Genomic DNA, 18921 nt, shown 5'->3' on the forward strand with positions numbered 1-18921 from the left:
ATGTATCTTCCAGCCAACTTATGTATATTAGCAGGTTTCCTTGTATTTATCAGTCTTCCTTTCTCAACACAGAACGAGGATTTCCTGATAGTAGAGGCACCTGAGATTGGAAGTAAGTGCAGCCAAGCCAGATGCACAGCATTCTGTGCATGCTCTGGACACTGAGATGATACATGGCTTAAATTCTGGCCAGCATTCACTGAGCACCTGCTAAGTGTGTCAAGTGCTATGTCGGGGTGTCAAAATGAGTCCATGAGACAAGGATCAGAGGTGATGTGGAAAAGAAAAGGAAACTCTATGAGCTGATGAGAAAAAGCAGAATCAATTATAAAGATACTTTACTCAACCCACTAGAGTAATGGAAATTATTTTCCTCATCTTATGATATAGATTATGCTCAAAAATTCAAAAGAACATCTCTGCATTGCCTCCCGAAGTAACTAGCTCCATTCTAACAATCGCTCATGTAGAGTGTTCTTCTCCTTGTCCTGTGTTCTCAGTAAAGCCACTTAGATTTTCTGTGCTAGAGACTGATCAAATCTGTCCTTCCTGGGGTTAGAATCCACCTTCTGTGGCCAAGCAGGCTTCCTGTCTTGCGGAAGAACAACTCCAAGCATCGTGGACATCAAATGGCTTGCTGAAACTCTTGATGAGTTAAATGTGAAAGAATCAAACCCATCTGGATTGCATTTCTCTAACATACATGTGATTTTAACAGAAAATGAAATCTGGCCCCAAGCATTTTCTTCTCTTGAACTTTCCATTCCAACTGCAAACCTTGGCCTGAGTAGAGTGGAGCTTGGCCTGGAGTTTTCAGGCCAATGGTTGTGGATTTTTTTTAGGACCCTTAGCTTCTTTCTTACTTGCCTGAATGATTTTTGTGAGGGGCCAGCTTCACAGGAGTGCATGGCTTCTTTTCCCTCATGGCTACCTGTCTCCTAGCTGGTAACCAAGAGGAAACAAAGAATCCTGACATTTTCCTAGCAAAGGCTTATTCTTTAACACCAGCTTTGAAGAGCAAATCACTCCCACACTAAAAAGTAGAAAACAAAAAGGATCAAGAATCTTTTTCCTGATACAGAGCTATCCAGAGATTATTTGCATCTCACATTTTCTCTATTTGGATACTGTTCACATTGTCAGTGAAGTCTTCACATTAATTAAATTCCACCCCTAATACTTATGTCTCCTTTCCTGGATGGAACCAGCCCTTCTCAGAGGCCAGCGTGTTTCTCATCCCTTGATGGTGGCCACTTTGCCTACCTGCTGGCAGAAAAGCAGAGGCAGATTCAGATGTGGCATGGCCTTCACTGCCAAGGGAGTGGGAGGCTCAGGCTCATTTGAGGAAGAACAGACCACTAATAAATTGCATGGTCATTACCCTTTATGCATACTTGTTCTAATAGGTGTTGCAGATTCCTGCCTCCTAATAAGGAAAGGAAGTAGAAACACACATAAATCCTCTCCAGGGAGTCAGACAGCCTGAAGCCACAGTCAACAGCTGCAAACGTTACCATGAGCACAAAAGCAAAACAGGGTTTTAAAAAGTGATACATTGCCAGGGACTTGGGCAAAATTTCCTTGGATCCAGACTCTGTTTTGTGCAGTTTCAGTTGAGAAGAGCAGCTTTCCTGCCTGCCACATTTGCCGAGTTGGGAGATTAAATAAACAACAGCATTAATTGATTTAAAAGAGCTTTATTGACTAGATCTCGACATTTGCCTTGATTTACAGATTTGTTTGCTTGCTTCTATGCTTAGTTGTTTATTTTAGCTAATTTTTTCTTTTCTTGTCTCCTCCTCCTCCTTTTACTATGACTTCTCCTTCTCCTTCTTCTTTAAATCTCAGCAGTTCAGAAGAAGGAACATTTTCCCCCTTCCAGGGCCACAATGTCATTAAGCCTAAGTATTTTACATTGAAGGTTTGCTCCGGTTATGAGGTCGTGAATTTTATCCTCCCCACCACACTCCCCTTTTTCCAGTCTTCTCTTCTAGTGTTTGCTTTGTCTGTGATAATCTGAGAACTTGTTAGAGATGTGCTATATAATGTACAATGGTGGCTTGTACATGGTGATTGCAAAGTAGGAATTCACATCCCTATTTAAGAGGTCATTAGTCTGCCCCCTGAGAGTTTACAGGCTTAAGAAGAAAATCAGTGAGAATATATAGGCCCGAGTTCAAAGGAGGCCCTAAAATCCAGGGTAGCAGATATGAATTTTGTGTGTATTCTAATTTTGTCCAAATTCACATTTTAGTTTGTTAACTAAGACTGAGTATCTCCTACGAGTTAGTTTTCCACAAAATAAAAATGTATTCCAGGTTTATTTCTCAACTATTTTGTTTAATCTAGTCTTGATCACAGTGGCATTGGGAAATTACTTTGGAAATAATGTGTAATGCCAAGATTAAAAATTTTTTTTGCTTTGTTTGGTTTTTTCAATAATTTGTTTCAGCAAGTTTTGCACAAATAGATGCTGAATAGTTGCTAGAGGGTCCCTTATTCACATATGAAGCACAACTGCCCAGTATTCATTATTTTCATTAGACGTAGAAAAAGCTTTCTTCCATTATTTGGCAAAAAGTTTAATTCTTGTACTGTACTAAAATGTAACATCAAATAAATACTGCTCCCCTCAAGGGGAATCCATCATTTTTGAAGCAGAGACTTAACCCAGGAAAACAGGAAGCCAGATCTCAGCTTATTTTCTACCATCCAGCCAGACATTGTTTTTTAATTTCTCTATTTTGTATTATAGGCAAGAAAACCAAGATATTTTATAGTTTCACAGGTATCCAAGGTCATATAAGCCATCCATGGAAGGAACAAAATAGCTAAAACTCCCAAGCAGCCCTAGTCTTCAGAGTGTGCCAGGGAACTGAAAATTCCACACCAGAGTTGTGGATTCCAGAACTCTGAAACCTTCAATTCCAAATAACTTTTTGGAAACCTTAGCAAGCTTTCTTAAAATTAAAAAGACATATTATCTTTGACTGATAGCTACACTTTTGAGGAATTTTTCCTTTAAATAGAATGCCACAGAGTTCTCTTATACAAGAAGCACTGACTATAAATAATTTAAAGACCCCAAAATAAAAGAAGATGATAGGAAACAGGGAGAAATACCTTTTGGAGATGGGAGTGGGCTCTGTGCGGGGAGGGAGAAGAGAGGAGAGAGAGAAGGGGAAAATGGATTAAGATGCAATATGTACATGTGCCAACTTCTCACAAGGTATCCACTCACTGTGCATCACAAACATGTACCACGAAGAAGAAATAAAATGCCACAGGACATTAGGACATTAGGATCTATTTATCATCTGGCTGTCGGTCTATCATCTATCTATATCTATCACCTATCCACATAGGCACACACACTGATTAAAGCAATTGTTTACAAATCAAAGAGCTGAAAATCTGAATAGGCAATGAGAGAGAAAGGCTGACAAATCTAGATACTTCCTCTCAGAAACTCCCTGATGTATCTTTAGGTGAGATCCCATGAATAAATCATATAGCTATTAGGGGGTGCCAGTCATCATACACAATCTCAGGTGAAACACTTTTTCCTTTAGTGAAGATCCTTATTTCGCTTATTTCTACTGATAAAATTTAGCTTTTATGCATCTTACATAAAAGAATTCATGTAAGTCTTAATTTGGGCGAAAAGGGCACAGATGATGATGATCCCCTCAGAGAGAAGGAGACAGTATAGCTGGGGAGGGACGGGCATCTCCTCTATGTTTGCAATGCCCTGCTTCCTTAGGGGATGGCTACCACAAAGGCAGTCACCATGTGGTGCTTCATGATTCTTTATCCTTCTCTATGTATCTGAAACATGTTATCGCTTTGTTAGACTATTGAGCTGTAAAAGGCATAGCATCCCCCAGGCTGGCAGGACATCACGGGACATCACAGTCACCGAGGCAGAGATGAGGGAAGAGGACATGACATTATCCCCAAAGGCGCCCTGCTTACCTCCGCGTCTGGGTCTGTGCACCCCCACAGGAAAGGTGTCCTTGGAAAGGGCAACACTTTTTGGCATGAGGCATTGCTATGACATTGACCTACAAGAGATTCAGTTACAGTTTTTAATTTTTATTTGATTTTAATGTATACATAATAATAATCCTGCAATTTATGGGGAACACTGTGATATTTCAATATATGTATACATAAGGTCATGATCAAATCAGAACATTTAGTGTATCTATCACCTCAAACTTCAGACATTTATCATTTCTTCACTGTGAGAGTATTCAAAATTTTCTTTTCTTATAACTTTTAAATAGACAATACAGTATTGTTAAGTAGAGTAACTTGTACTGTGCCATAGGAGACCAGAACTTGGATCTCCAACTAACTATAATTTTGTACAACTAACCAATCTCCTGCCCATCCTTGCCTCCTCCATCCCCAACCAGCTTCTGGTAACCACTATACCACTCTGTGCTTCTAGGACAGCTTTTTAGATTGCACAAATGAGTGAGATCACACCATGTGAATATGCTGTGGAATATTATTCAGCCACAAAAAGAGCAGAACTCTGTCATATTTAGCAACATGATGCTCAGAGGACGTTGTGGTAAGTCACATAAGCCAGGCATCGAAGAACTAAGATTGGTGAGTCATGTTTCTACTTGCTCCTGTAACCAGCATCACTACCTAAAATAAGCAATAGCTGGAGCATCCTCTCATGAGAAGCACTGTGGGCCTGCTGATCCTCTCCAAGTGCCCAGGGATAAGCTGTGTAGAGGACCACAGGTACACAGTGACACATGTCCCATGTTTTGGGAATCAGATACATGCACTTTTGGTGTGAGAGGATGCCAGACTACACAGTATAATCCCTTTCTTTAGAGGGACACTTTTGGAAGCAGAGCCACAGGTTTCCAGTGCCCTGTGGCAACACCCCAGTCATCAGACTCACTGTCATCTTCCTTCCATTCTCACAGTGCACACCATAAAGTACAGGACCTTTTCCCAGCTAGCTTGGATTAAATCATTGTTCTAAAATAATTTGCTTAATTACATTTAATTTTCCAAACATTCTCCTGTGGTAGGAAGAAAAGTACAACTGGGTATCGCCTTTCTCTTGTAAATATTTAGAGGAATTGTACTGGACTGTTGGAGAGAGTGTGTATTCCTAGCCAGGGGAAATTGCCTTTCAGTGGTGGTAAACAAAGGCCATTAGCTACCAGGACAAGCTATGTGCTTCTAGAACAAATAGTAATAGCTAGAATGTTGCATCTCTTTCTGAAGACCTCCAAATTCTCAGAATGTTATTTCCTAAAGATTTTTAACGTAGTCATCAAAGAAGTCGATTGTTGGGAAATATGTCTGCCATGCTATTTTAATCTTTGCTCATATATAATGATTAAATTTTAGTTCACACAGATGAATTGTCTCTTCACTTCCTATTGGAGGGTGGAAGGGAAGTAACAATGCTGACATGCACCACAGTCCTGACCAGGAGGATCCCACAGGCAGAAGTCAGGTAGAGGCATGTGCCTCCTACTGATCAACTGTGGAAATGAAGGGAGAGCAGAAAGAGCAAATCGACCCTTGAAGGAGAAGGAGAATGAAGAAAGAGAGGGGGCAGCAAATAAGACAAATTTAAACATGAGCCACCTCTGTGGAGAATAATGAGGCGACAGGCATTGAGTACTAAAATTAGGATTAGTTCTGCTTTGGGGTTTCTTCTGAATGCACATTCATTATACAGAATAATGCACTTTATTTTGGCATATTTGTCCATGCATATAACATATTTTAATCATTTCCACACCCTATTATTCCCTTCTCCTCCCATCTTTCCTTCCTCTTCTCTGATAGCCTCCGTTCAACTTTCAGATATATTTTTTTTAAAGATTCCATATATGAGAGAAAACATATATGCAGGGAAATGGATGGGACAGGAGATCGTCATGCTAAGCCAGACTTGAAAGCCAAGCATCACATGCTTCTGCTTTGTGTTGTCACAAGGACTCATTCCTAATAGCCCTGAGTTAACAGGGGCAGAGCACAGATATCAAGCAGTAGAGAGGCAGGAATGATTCCAGGATAGACATATGAAATGACACAGGGATACTTGTTTTGCCCTATAAAGAAACTTGTGTGTGATGTATTTGTTTTCATGTATTTTAAATGGAATTCAGTAATTTAATCATATCCTCATCCCATGACTGAAATCATCTTCTGCCCTGGCCAGCATCTCCTCCTACATCGCCTCACCATATGGCTCACCCTGTCAGAGTTCACTGCACTTGAACCTTGAACATCTTAAGGTAACTCTGATACTGACTCCATCAAGTCCTGCTCTCTGTCTCTGTCCCGTGTCTAGGGTACCTTCACCAGGTCTGACTTGGACTGTAGGACTAACTCCTCCCTCCTCTGCTTGCTCCTACACTTCATCTTTGTGATATAATTTTCACATTGAAGCTGAACATGTCACTGTTTTGATGAACACAATTCAATGGCCCTCCATCAATTATAAAATAATTTTATGATTCCATAAAGGTTAAGTGAATAGATTCATTCCTTTACTTAACTTCTGCACCTGATATAAAAATCTCAATTGAGCTTTGCCTCTTGTAAGGACTCCTACCTGAGATGACCTTGCTCCTTTCCTTTCACATCATGTACAGACCTTCATCCATCTTCCTTATTGTACACATCACCTTATATTGTAACCACCTGTGTAATCCATTTGTTTCTTTGTTAGATTACAAATTCCCTGAGAACTAGAAAATTTTCATTATTATGCAAATTTTGGAAGTCTGGTATATAGTTAAAGGTAAAAAAGATAGTTGGGTATGCATGTGTGAAATGCCACAATGAAACTCAATCTTTTATAAAATCAGTATACACTAACAAAATACATAAATGATAAGCACCCAAGTGCAGATATTATTTGTTGCAGAAGAGAACTGATAAAAGAAATTGCAGAAAAGAGAACTGTAAAAGAAATTCTAGAATGAGAGTAAGCAAATGTCCAAACAAAGCCCAAGTATTAAATCAAAATAATGCATGCAATGCTGAATGTCTGCATTGAGTAAAACTGCCACATGGATAGTGTCAAAATTATAAATTCTTAATAAATAAATGTGAAACTGTCTTTTTTGAAAAAGATATTTGGATAAATTTTTCCTATATATAAATATTGTTATTGAGAATTAAGTGGTACAAAACATAACAGGCTTTTCCATGAAAAGAGATTTTTATTTCTAAGTCAAAGAAGCCCCCCAAATAGAAGCCAATAGCTATAAGAAACTAAACTTATATGTGCAAAGATATGATAGAAGTTCCAGTAACGTTTCTAATCTTTTAAAAAGAAGAAAATTAAGCCAGTGCTTATGTGCTCACCCAGATACCATTGGGTGCAGATCCGAGCGAGAAGCCTGCATGGACAAGGGCTGTGCGGGCATGGGCAGGTCCTAGCTGAGGTCCACCCAGACTGCAGCAGCTTGGGCCCACAGGCCCCAGCCAAACGCCTTCCTGGAAAAGAGGAGCACAAGCACACAAGCAACAGTCAGAAACACACCAAAATACCATTAGTAAGTGCATAGAGACCCCAGCCAGAAACTCACTCAGACACCAGCAACATGGGTACATAGCCCCCAGCCAAAGGCCTTCCCAGACAAATGCTATGTGAAGCCAGTCCCCAGCCAGAAGCACACCCAAATCCCATCCCAAATGTGCACAGGCAACAGGCAGGATGCCACCCAGACAAGAGGACAGCACAGGGATCCAGAAGGCCACCATTTTGAAACCAGGAATTGGCATGGTGGTGAAGAGGAGAAAAAAGGCCTCTTGATGGCTTGCTGAGAATTGAAGACCACTGGGTGAACAAAAAGTTGCCTCAACAAAGGGGCAGTAGGCTGCATCTGTTGAAATGAGAAGACACGTAAACAGATTTCAAAGCCAGACTTCCAGATCACCTAAGGCAACCCCAAAGGGCAACAAGATGGAACAATCTGATACTCAACCACCTGGACTCCCTGAAATGGCAACAAACGAGGATCTGGAAAAAATAAAATCAGAAATAATTTCTCAGATAACACCAGAGATTGTGCCCATAGTGCAGGACATGATTAAGAAATCTAGAGCAGACAGAAATAAAAAGTTAGAAGAGCTAAGGACTGTGATGGAATCCCAACATAGGAAACAAATGGAATCCATAAAAGAGATGCAAACAGATTTCCAGGAGAATTAAAAACTCCATGAAAGTGTATGCAGCAGAATGAGCCAATGTGAGGACAGAATTTCAGGTATAGAAGATAGGATTGCAATTAGTGACCAGAAACAGAAAAATTTATTTGAAATCGTAAGGGACCACAAGAAATCAATCCAGCAGCTGCTAGATGATGAAAACAAGAATAAAATAAGACAGATCAGAGTCAGCGAAGAAACAGGAGAGAGTGCAAATGACATAAAAAATAACTGTTTGGAGAAGTAATGGAAGAAAACTTCCCAAGCAGGGGAAAAGAACTTGACATATAGATAAGTGAGGCATATAGGACTCCAACTAGCCATGATAAAAAAAAAAAAATCTACACATAGGCATATAATAGGTAAGATTCCAAAAACCCAACAGAAGAACAAGCAGTTAGAGAAAAGAAACAAATCACATACAAATGAAATCCCATCAGAATCACAGCAGACTTCTCAACACAAACCCTCAAGGCAGGAAGAGCCTGAAGTGAAGTATTTCAAGCCCTAAAGGAAAACAACCTCCAACCCGGATAGATGTACCCTGCAAAACTATCTTTCAAAATTGATAGAGAAATAAGATACTTTCATGACAAAAAGCACCTTAGGAACTTCATGAATACCAAACCAGCAATGCAAAAAATTTTAAATAGTATCCTAGGAAAAGGCCATGAGGATCATAACCCCAGGAACCCCAGCAGAATGAATGCATCAGGCACGACAAGAAATTAAAAGCAAAGGCGAGAATCCAACTAAAAGAAAATGTCATGACAAGGATAGGTCAATACATATCAGTTATAAACATCAATGTTAATGGCCTCAATTCACCAATCAAAAGAAATAGACTGGCAGAATGGGCAAAGAAGCAAGATCCAACAATACGCTGCATACAAGAAACACACTCAATTCAAAAAGAAACTCATAGACTGAAAGTTGAAGTCTGGAAAACAATATTCAACGTGACAGGAACCCAAACTAAAGCAGGGGTAGCTATTCTCTTTGCAGATCAAAAAGGATTTCAAACCAACACTAATTAAGAGAGAAAAAGAAGGACACTACATCCTTGTAAAGTGAACAATCCGAAGAAGAGATGACAATCATAAATAAAGATGCGCCAAATACTAGTGACCCAACTTTATAAAACAAATGCTAATGGACATGAAAAATCATATAAGCACTAATACAATAGTAGTGGAGGACCTCAATACCCCACTGTCACAAATAGATCAACTAGACAAAAACAATGAAGATTAAAACTAGACCCCTATCTTTCACCATGCACTAAACTAAAATTGAAGTGTATTAAAGATCTAAATATTAAAACAGAAACACTAAACTTGCTGGAAGATAAGTTAGGTACAACTCTCAAAGACATTGGCATAGGAAAGGACTTTACGAACAAATCCTCAATAGCATGGGAACTAACACAAAGAATCAAAAACTGGGATCTCATCTTATTAAAAAAGCTTCTGCATTGCAAGAGAAACCACCAACAGAGCTAAGAGACAACCTACAAGCTGGGAAAATATTTTTAACAGCTGTTCCTCAGACAAAGGTGTACTATCTGGAATCTATAAAGAACTTTAAAAAATCAGACTGCCCCCCAATATAAAGACCCAATCCAAAAATGGGCATCTGAAATGAACAAACATTTCTCAGGCAAAGAAGCAAAACCAGCGAATGAACATATGAAAAAATGTTCAATATCACTGGTTATTCGAGAGATGCAGATGAAAACAATGCTGTGATTCCACCTCAGCCAAGAAAGAATGGCTGCTGTCAAGAAATCAACCAATAACAAATGTCGGCGGGGATGTGGGGAGAAAGGAAACCTTCTTCATTGTTGTTGGGAGTGCAGACTAGTGCAACCACTGTGGAAATCAATACAGAGATGCATCAAAGAACTAGGACTGGAAGTCCCATTTGATCCAGCTATTCCTCTACTGGGTACCTTCCCCACAGAATTAAAAGAATCATACCATGGTGATATATGCAGATGCATGTTTATAGCAGCACAGTTTGTAACAGCTCAAATTTGGAAACAGCTCAATTGCCCATCAACAGGAGACTGGATAAAGAAGATGTGTGTTTTTTTTTTTAATAAAATGGGGTACTACTCAGCAATAAAGAAATGGGACATTTGTAGCTAAGTGGATGCACATTGAGGCTATACTCTTAAGTGAAATAAATAGAACACACATGTATAAATACCAAATAGTTTCTCTGTTGTGAAAAACTAAAAGTGTAAATAAGAATCAAAATATATAATTGATATTGTGAAATAGGAAGAAAATGTCTAAAGAACTAGGGGAAGTGGGAGGGGTAGAGGAAAAGAAAGAAGGGAAAAGAAAAAATATGAGAAAAGGAAAAACATGGAAACAAAGTCTTTGTTAATAGGGAAGGATGGAGGGGGTGAAGGAAGGGCATGGGAATGTTGAAAAAAATAAGAACTGAGATACATCATGTAAAGGTACAAGAACCTAATGATGAATGTAACTGTATTATATACCTAAACTGTACCAATAAACTAAATGGAAAAAACAAATAAAGAATGATATACTAGAATTCAATCAAACTCTTGAACAAATGGACTTAACATGTTTACAGAGTGTTCCATCACAACAAAATCAGAATACATGTTGTTTTCAGCTGCACATGGGTTGTTCTCCAAAATGGACCACATACTTGCTCATAGAACATGTTTAAGTAAGTGCAAAGGAATTGAAGTCATGCTCTGTATATTATCAGACCATAGTGTGATGAAATTGGAGATCAATAGCAAAAGAATCTCATAAACACATGGAAATTGAACAACAGACTTCAGAACAACCAATGGGTCACAGAGCAAATTAAAGAAGAAATCAGATGATTTCTACAACTAAATGACAATGCCAGTGAAACACATCAGAATCTATGGGAAACAATAAAAGCAGTCTTACAAGAGAAATTCATAGCAGTGAATACTCATATTAGGAAAACAGAGCGAGCTCAAATAAACAACCTGATGCTGAACCTCAAGCTTCTAGAAAAAGAAGAGCAGGACAAACCCAAAGCTCACAGAAGGGAGGAAATTATAAAGATCAGAGCAGAAATCAATGCAATGGAGACTAAGAGAACAATACAAAAAATCAATGAAGCAAAAAGTTGGTTCTTTAAAGAATACACAAAATTGACAAACCCTTAGCCAACCTTATCAAAAAAGGAAAGAAAAGACCCCAATCCATGCAACTAGAAATGAAAACGTTGAAATGAAAACAGATCCAGAAGAAATCCAGAGGATCATCAATACCTACTTTGTGAACTGATATCCCAATAAGATGGAAAACATAGAAATGGACTGATTCCTAGATAAGTATGAATTACCAAAGTTGAATGAAGAAGACCTAAAAATTCTAAAAAACCCAAGATCAACGAAATTGAGAACATAATTAAAAAGTTAGTAACTAAGAAAATCCCCGGTCCTGATGTCTTCACTGCTGAATTCTACAAGACATTTAGAGAAGAACTATTGCCACTACTGCTGAAACTCATCAATCAAATTGAAAGGGAAGAAATACTCCCAAATTCATTCCTGGAAGCAAGCATCACCTTGACTGATCCCCAAAGAAGAAAAAGACCCAAATGAAAAAGAGAACATTAGGCCAATCTCACTAATGAACATAGATGCAAAAATCCTTAATAAGATACTGGCAAGCAGAATGCAGAAGATCATCAAAAAGATCATACAACACAGGCTTATGCTCATTGACATTTATACCTATTGTTCAGGAAAAGCAATGCAAGTTACTGAAAAAATGAGTATTACATGACATAATTTATGTAAATCTCTATACACATAGCCGTCTGCTTGTGCATGTATGCATAGACTAGGAAGATGTTTGGAAGAATATTCACCAAAGTGTTAGTGGTGATTATTTCTGGGAGAGGAGATTTGGGTGAGTTTTGCTTTCTTCTTTGCATCTTAAGTATTGTTTAAATTTGTTATAATAATTATGCAATAAAAGAACTATTTTTAAATGATAAAAAAAAAAGATCATACACCTTGACCAAGTGGAATTCATCCCAGGGATGCAGGGATGGTTCAACACATGCAAATCAATAAATGTAATACATTATGTTAATAGAGCCAAGGAAAAAACATGTGATCATCTCAATAGATGCAGAGAATTAGTTTGACAAAATCCAACATACATTCATGATAAAAACCCTGCAAAAAATTGGAACAGACAGTATCTATCTCAACCTGATAAAAACCATCCATGAAAAACCAACAGCCAATATCATACTAGATGGTCAAAACCTGAAACCCTTCACACTAAAATCTGGAACAAGACAAGGATGCCCACGATAAGCACTCCTATTCGATATAGTTTTGGAAACATTAGCCACAGCAATTAGACAAAATAAAGAAATAAAAGATATAAAGACAGGAAGCAAAGAAGTTAAATTGTTGTTATTTGCAGATGACATGATACTCTATATAGAAGACCCTAAGAACTCCACCAAAGTCTTCTAGACTTAATAAACAAATTCAGTAGAGTAGCTGGATACAAGCTGAACACACAAAAATTCATAACTTTCCTGTACTTGAACAACAGAGTCGAGGAAAGAGGAACTGGAGAAACAACTCCCTTCACAATACCATCCAAACAAATGAAATATCTAGGAATCAATCTAATGAAAGAAATCAAAGACCGCTTCTCTGAGAACTATAGCACTCCGAAAAGAGATGGAAGAGATGAAAATGGAAAGACATCCCTTGCTCCTGGGTGGAAGAGCCAATATAGTGAAGATGGCCATACTTCCAATACTGCTATATAGATTCAATCCAATCCCAATTGAAATTCCAACAGCATACTTCACAGGCTCTTTAGAAAACAATCCAAAAATTCGTTTGGAACACGAAGAGATCTAGAATAGCAAAAGCAATTCTAGACACCAAAGACAAGTTAGGGAGTATCACAATGCCCAACTTGAAATTATTCTAAAAAGCTACTGTGATAAAAACAGTATATTACTGGCAAAGAAACAGACCTGAGGACCAGTGGAACAGATTAGAAGATACAGAAACAACTCCAGACACACTTGGCCACCTCATCTTCAACAGAGGAGCCAAACACCGTCACTAGAGGAAAAATAGCCTCTTTAATAAATAGTGCAGGAAAGATTGGGTTTCAACTTGCTAAACATTAAAACTAGACCTATATTTCTCAACATGCACTAAACTAAAATCAAAATGGATTAAAGATCTAAATATTAAAACAGAAACTCTGAACAGGCTGGAACAGAGGTTAGGTAGAACTTTTGAAGACACTGATGTAGGAAAAGATTTTGATGAACAAAACCTCAGTTGCCTGTGAACTAGCACAAACAATCAACAAGTGGGATCTCTTCTTATTAAAAAGCTGCACAGCAAGAGAAACCACCAACAGTGTGAAGAGACAACCCACAATGTGGGAAAAAAATCTTCACCTGCTCTTCCTCAGACAAAGGTGTACTATCTAGAATCTATAAAGAACGTAAAAAAAATCAGACCTCCCAAATTTAAAGACCCAATCTAAAAATGGGCATCTGAAATGAACAGACATTTCTCAAAGAAGTAGAAATAGCAAACAGGAAAAAGTGTTCAATATCATTGGTCACTGGAGAGGTGCAAATGCAAACAATGCTGAGATTCCACCTCACCCCAGAAAGAATGGCTGCTCTTTTGAAATCAACCAATAACAAATGCTGTAGGGAAAAAGGAACACTTCTCCTCCATTTGTGGGAGTGTGGACTGGTGCAACCGCTGTGGAAATCAGTATGGAAATTCCTCAAAGAACTAGAGGTCTCATTTCACCGAGCTATTCCCCTGCTGGGTATCTTCCAAAAAATTAAAAGAATCATCCCACAGTGATATATGTGCACCTATGTTCATAGTGGCACAGTTTGTATTAGCTAAAACTTGGAAACAGCCCAATTTCCCATAAATTGGAGGTTGGATAAAGAAAATGTGGTTTTTAAATAAAATGGAGTACTACTACTTAGCTATAAAGAATGAAAAATTAGAGACATTTATAGCTAAATGGATGCACATTGAGGCAATACTCTTAAGTGAAATAAATAGGACAGACATGTGTAAATACTGAATAGTTTCTCTGCTGTGAGAAACTGAAAGTGTCCATAAGGATCAAAATGTATAATAGATAATGTAAAATAGGAAGACAAGGTCTAAAGGGGAATGGGAAGTGGGAGGGATTGGAGAAATGAAAGAAGGGAATGGAATTAATATGAGAAAATGAAAAAGTGGAAACAAAGTCTTTGTAAATAAGGAGTGATGGAGGGGTTGAAGGGAAGGCAGGGGAATGGAGAAAAAAATAAGAACGAAGATAGATTATGTAAAGGTACAAATTTCCAATGATGAATGTCATTATATTATATGCCTAAAATGTAGCAATAACATTAATAAAAAAACAAATAACTGTTTATGTTCTAGATCAAGATATGATTATCTCAGGAAGTATTATTACTCTTTAATATCAGCTTTATAGAGATACAATTAATAGTTTCAATTTTAGTGTACCTGATTCAGTGGTCTTCATAGAGCACAGCTGTCACCAAAATCTCACTCTAGAATTCTTTCACCACCCTTCAAAGAAGCCACATATCTTTCACAGTCGCATCACAATACCTCTTCCTCTACCTTTTGGGAACACAAACCTATGCTTCATTCATATGAATCTGAATGTTTTGGACATTCTATATAGATATAATCATATGCTATGATATTTTGTCTGGCTTCTTTCATTAGCATAATATCTCTATGGTTTAATCATGTGTAAAGGACTATACATGTTTATAGTGTGTGTAAGGATTTTATTATTTTGACTGCAGACTACTATTCCATTGTTTATGAATATACCACATTTTGTTTATATACCACAATTGTCACTTGATGGACATTTGGATTATTTCTATTGTCTTACTATAATCAACAATGCTGCCATGAATACTCATTTATAAGTTTTTGTATACAGACATGTGTTTTCATTTCACTTAGATATAAACCGAGTGAAATTGTGGGCCCCATGAGAATCCTATATTTAATATTTTGAGAAACTTCTGAGCTGTTTTTAAAAAATGGCTGTACCACTTTACAACTGAAACAGTAACACAGGAGCCTCAATTTCTCCAGATCCTTCTTAACATGTGTCCTCTTCCTCCTATTCTTTCTTTTCTTCTTCCTTTTCCCTCTAAAAATTTTTACCATCTTCATGGTTGTGAAGCAGTGTCTTGTGGTTTTGATTTGCACTTTCAGGATGTAAAGCACTTTTGCTTGTGCTTATTAGCCATTTGTATGTATTTTCTGAAGAAATATATGTTGAAATATTTTGCTTATTTTTAAATTATGCTTTTTTTTACTGTTGTGTTGTAAGAGCTCCTTATGTATTAAGCATTTAAATCCCCTATCAGATATATGATGTGCAAATATGTTCTGGATTCAGTGGTTTGTCTTTTCACTTTCTTTATGATGTAGTTTGAATTGTAGAAATTTCTAATTTTAAATGAGTTAAATTTATCAATTTTTTCTCTAATTTTGTTGTTATATATAATAAATTGTTTCTTAGGATTTTTTCTACATGTTTTATAATTTTAGTTCTTCAGTTTAGTTCTTTGATGCATTTGAGTTTATTTTTCTATACTATGAAATAGGGGTCCATCTTCATTTTTTCACATGCAGATATTCAGTTGTATCAGTATTATTTGCTGAAAAAATTATTCTCTCTTCATTAAGTCATCTTTATGAACACCTTCAGGAAGTCACTTGACATTAAATATAAACATTTTGGGGTACCTTCAACATTATTCCACTGATCTATGTCTGTCTTTCTGCCAGTCTCATCCTAGTTTGCTTGTTATATCCTTGACGCAAGTTTTAAAATAAGGAATTTTGAGTCTCTAACTTTGTTCTTTTTCAGCATTGTATGCCCTTCACATTTGTGTGCAATGAGGATTGTGGATAGACTTTGTCCTCAGCTCCTGGGAAATCATGTCTGAGCATTGGAGTTTATCAAGCCATAGGAGTGTTCCTGTTATTCACGGAGAGCCCTTGAGCCACACTTGATCATTTCTCAGAGATATTGTATGTTAGAGGATGACTCAGAATCTCAGGATGGGGCTTAGTAAAGCCAAGCATCCCATTAGAATCCTGGGGCCTTCAGTCGTGTAATCCATCCTGACTTTGGGTAGCTATAGACTGAATTCAATCAAGTGGCCAGTATTTCCATCAACTATACCTATATTAAAGAGCCTGGAGAAAAACTACAGCTCAGCTGGGTTTCTCTGACTGGCAGCAGCAGTTGTGAGAAATGCCTGATTTGCACCCAGCAGGTCAAGAATGCCGGTGGCTGTGGAGACCCCAGCCCTACCCCAGTGTCTGAAGCTAGTGGGGTCTCATGTCAGGCTGTGCCCTTATCCTTGAATTTGAGTAACTGAAAGTCCTTTCCATATGGCATAAACTTGTCCACTTGTGAAAAAAACAAAGCTGTCATTTCATTCAACCTGTAGGTAAATTTGGAGAACACTGTCATCTTTAAAGTATTGTCTTCTGAAGAGGGCATATCTTTACATTTACTTAAGATTCCTTTACTTCTTTCAGTGTTTTTAAATTTGTATTCTACAAGTCTTTAACCTCCTCAATTAAATTTATTCCCGTTTTTTGTAGCTGTTTTTGTTTGGCTGGATTCTACTGTAAATGGAATTTTTCATATTTATATCACTAATATACAAAGATATATTTTATTTTTGTGTATCAATCTTGTATCTTGCAACCTTGATGAATTCACTTATTAGTTCTAATAGCTTTTAGTGGACTTCTTAGAATATTCTCTATATAAGACTATGTCATCTCAAAATAGAGACGACCTCTTCCATTCCAATCTGGAACACTTCATTTATTTTTATTGCTCATAACTTTTTATGACTTCCAGTACAGTGTTGAATAGAAGTGTCAAGAATGAGCATTCTTGCCTTGCTCTTGCTCTTAGGGAGACAGCACTAAGTATAATGTTAGCTGTGAGATTTTTTGCAGGTCACTTTCTTGTTGAGGAAGTTTCCTTCAATTCCTAGTTTGTCAAGTATTTTATTAAGAAAAGGTAGTAAATATTCTGTTGTGAAGAGTGAAAAAGAGAAGATGAATGAAACTCTCTTAAAACAACATTTATTTATCTACTTTCTTATTCCACATTGTGAGTTGAGTCTCGAGCAGAACATTTGAATGTGGACAGTAGCCAATTTGAAGGGAGGTTGTTTGCCTTGCTCCCACTGGAAATACAGCAGTAAGAAGCATACTCTTCTATTACCACTGGGCTTTAAAACTGTCCTGAGAATGGTTTGATCGAAAACTATGTTGAACGCTAATATTTTTAAAATTTATTAAAAATTTATTGCCATTAATCCCCTTCCTATATTCCCCCTCACTTTGAACATACTTATTTTATACTTTTTGCTACATTATGAAGAAGTTTTGAAGTCCTCTTTTGTGAGTTTTGAGTTGGGCTATCGTGGCTTCCTTGATGTCCTCAATTAATTCAAAACATTGATCTTTCATGATCATTTTTACTTTACAGAAAAGCCAGCAGACACACAGTGCCAGATCCAGTGAATCACATGGATGAAGATGCACTGTAATATTTTTTAAAACCTGCCTTTCTATTGAATGGCACTCAGCAGCAGCATTCACTGTATTTTTTATCATACCTCATAAAGATCACATGTACAAAAAAGGACTTCCAAAATTCCTTCAGAAAGCAGAAAGAACAAAGGGATAAGTGTATTCAAAACAAGACAAGAAATATCTTCCTGGAGATTAATGCCAGTGTGTCTTTTACTGTAAATATTTTTCCATTTAAACATTTACTGTGTATTTTGATCACCCATTGTGCTTAGGGGAAACAATAAAGGGAAGGACATATGGGGAGCAAGTCACTCTCTGTAGTACATTGCTCCCTGAGCAAAATTATGACAGCAACTAACACACACATGCCTCTCTCTCTCTTTCTGTCTTTCTCTCCTCTCTCTTTCTCCCTCTCTCTAAGACAGGTAAAGGCATTTTCTTCTTTGTTTGTGACTGGTCAGAATACTGAACTATTAACCTTTCCAATGAGGCTGCCCTTGACTTTGTACAACAGGGGGGAGACTCCCTCACCTTCACCATTGACCTCTCCATTCAAATCATTTACTCAAGAAAATATCCAAGGCCCAGGGATTTAGCTCAGTGGTGCCTCCACCTGCCTTGCAAGAGCAAGATCCTGAGTTTGATACCCAGTACCAAAAAAGAAAATATCCAGTTAAAGTGTTCCCGATTTCCGAATTTATGAGAAACAGAGGATCCTTGAATAAGAAATAATTATTTCAAGGAAGTCCCTTTACAATTCAGGAAAAGGTCCCATTTCTTTACAGAAAACAATTTCTCTAATTGGTGTGATACTGCAAAATATATACTTGCTCTTCACCTAGCTTCCTGACATACTGCTCCTAAAATCCTTGGGATCTTAAACATAGTGCCATTCTGTGTGCTGAAGAGCTATCTGGTGGCTGCACACCTTAGGTAGCTTTGGGACAGACCTGGTCACAGGAAAGACCAAGGTAAGGCTAGAGGTTGGAGACTTTCGGGCCTACCATCCGTCCTGCAGGCAGAATGTAGAAAGGAAAGGTTGAATTGATTACCAATGG

The 18921-nt window shown here is 37.6% G+C and overlaps 1 long non-coding RNA gene across 2 annotated transcripts in view; it reads right to left on the bottom strand.

Moving 5' to 3' along the window:
• Positions 1 to 7352: 7352 nt before the first annotated feature.
• Positions 7353 to 18921, bottom strand: part of LOC110345377 (uncharacterized) — a 95472-nt gene continuing 83903 nt past the window's right edge. For both annotated transcript variants that reach the window (XR_015448789.1, XR_015448788.1), the window contains 2 exons: positions 14771 to 14890; positions 7353 to 7494 (listed from right to left, as the gene is read on the bottom strand). This is a non-coding gene — a long non-coding RNA (uncharacterized LOC110345377). The remainder of the gene's footprint in view (positions 7495 to 14770; positions 14891 to 18921) is intronic.

The sequence above is a fragment of the Heterocephalus glaber genome, unplaced genomic scaffold (assembly GCF_053883595.1).
Source record: "Heterocephalus glaber isolate CG9 unplaced genomic scaffold, H.glaber_assembly_v1.0 deba00000546, whole genome shotgun sequence".
Classification (NCBI taxonomy): Eukaryota; Metazoa; Chordata; class Mammalia; order Rodentia; family Bathyergidae; genus Heterocephalus; species Heterocephalus glaber.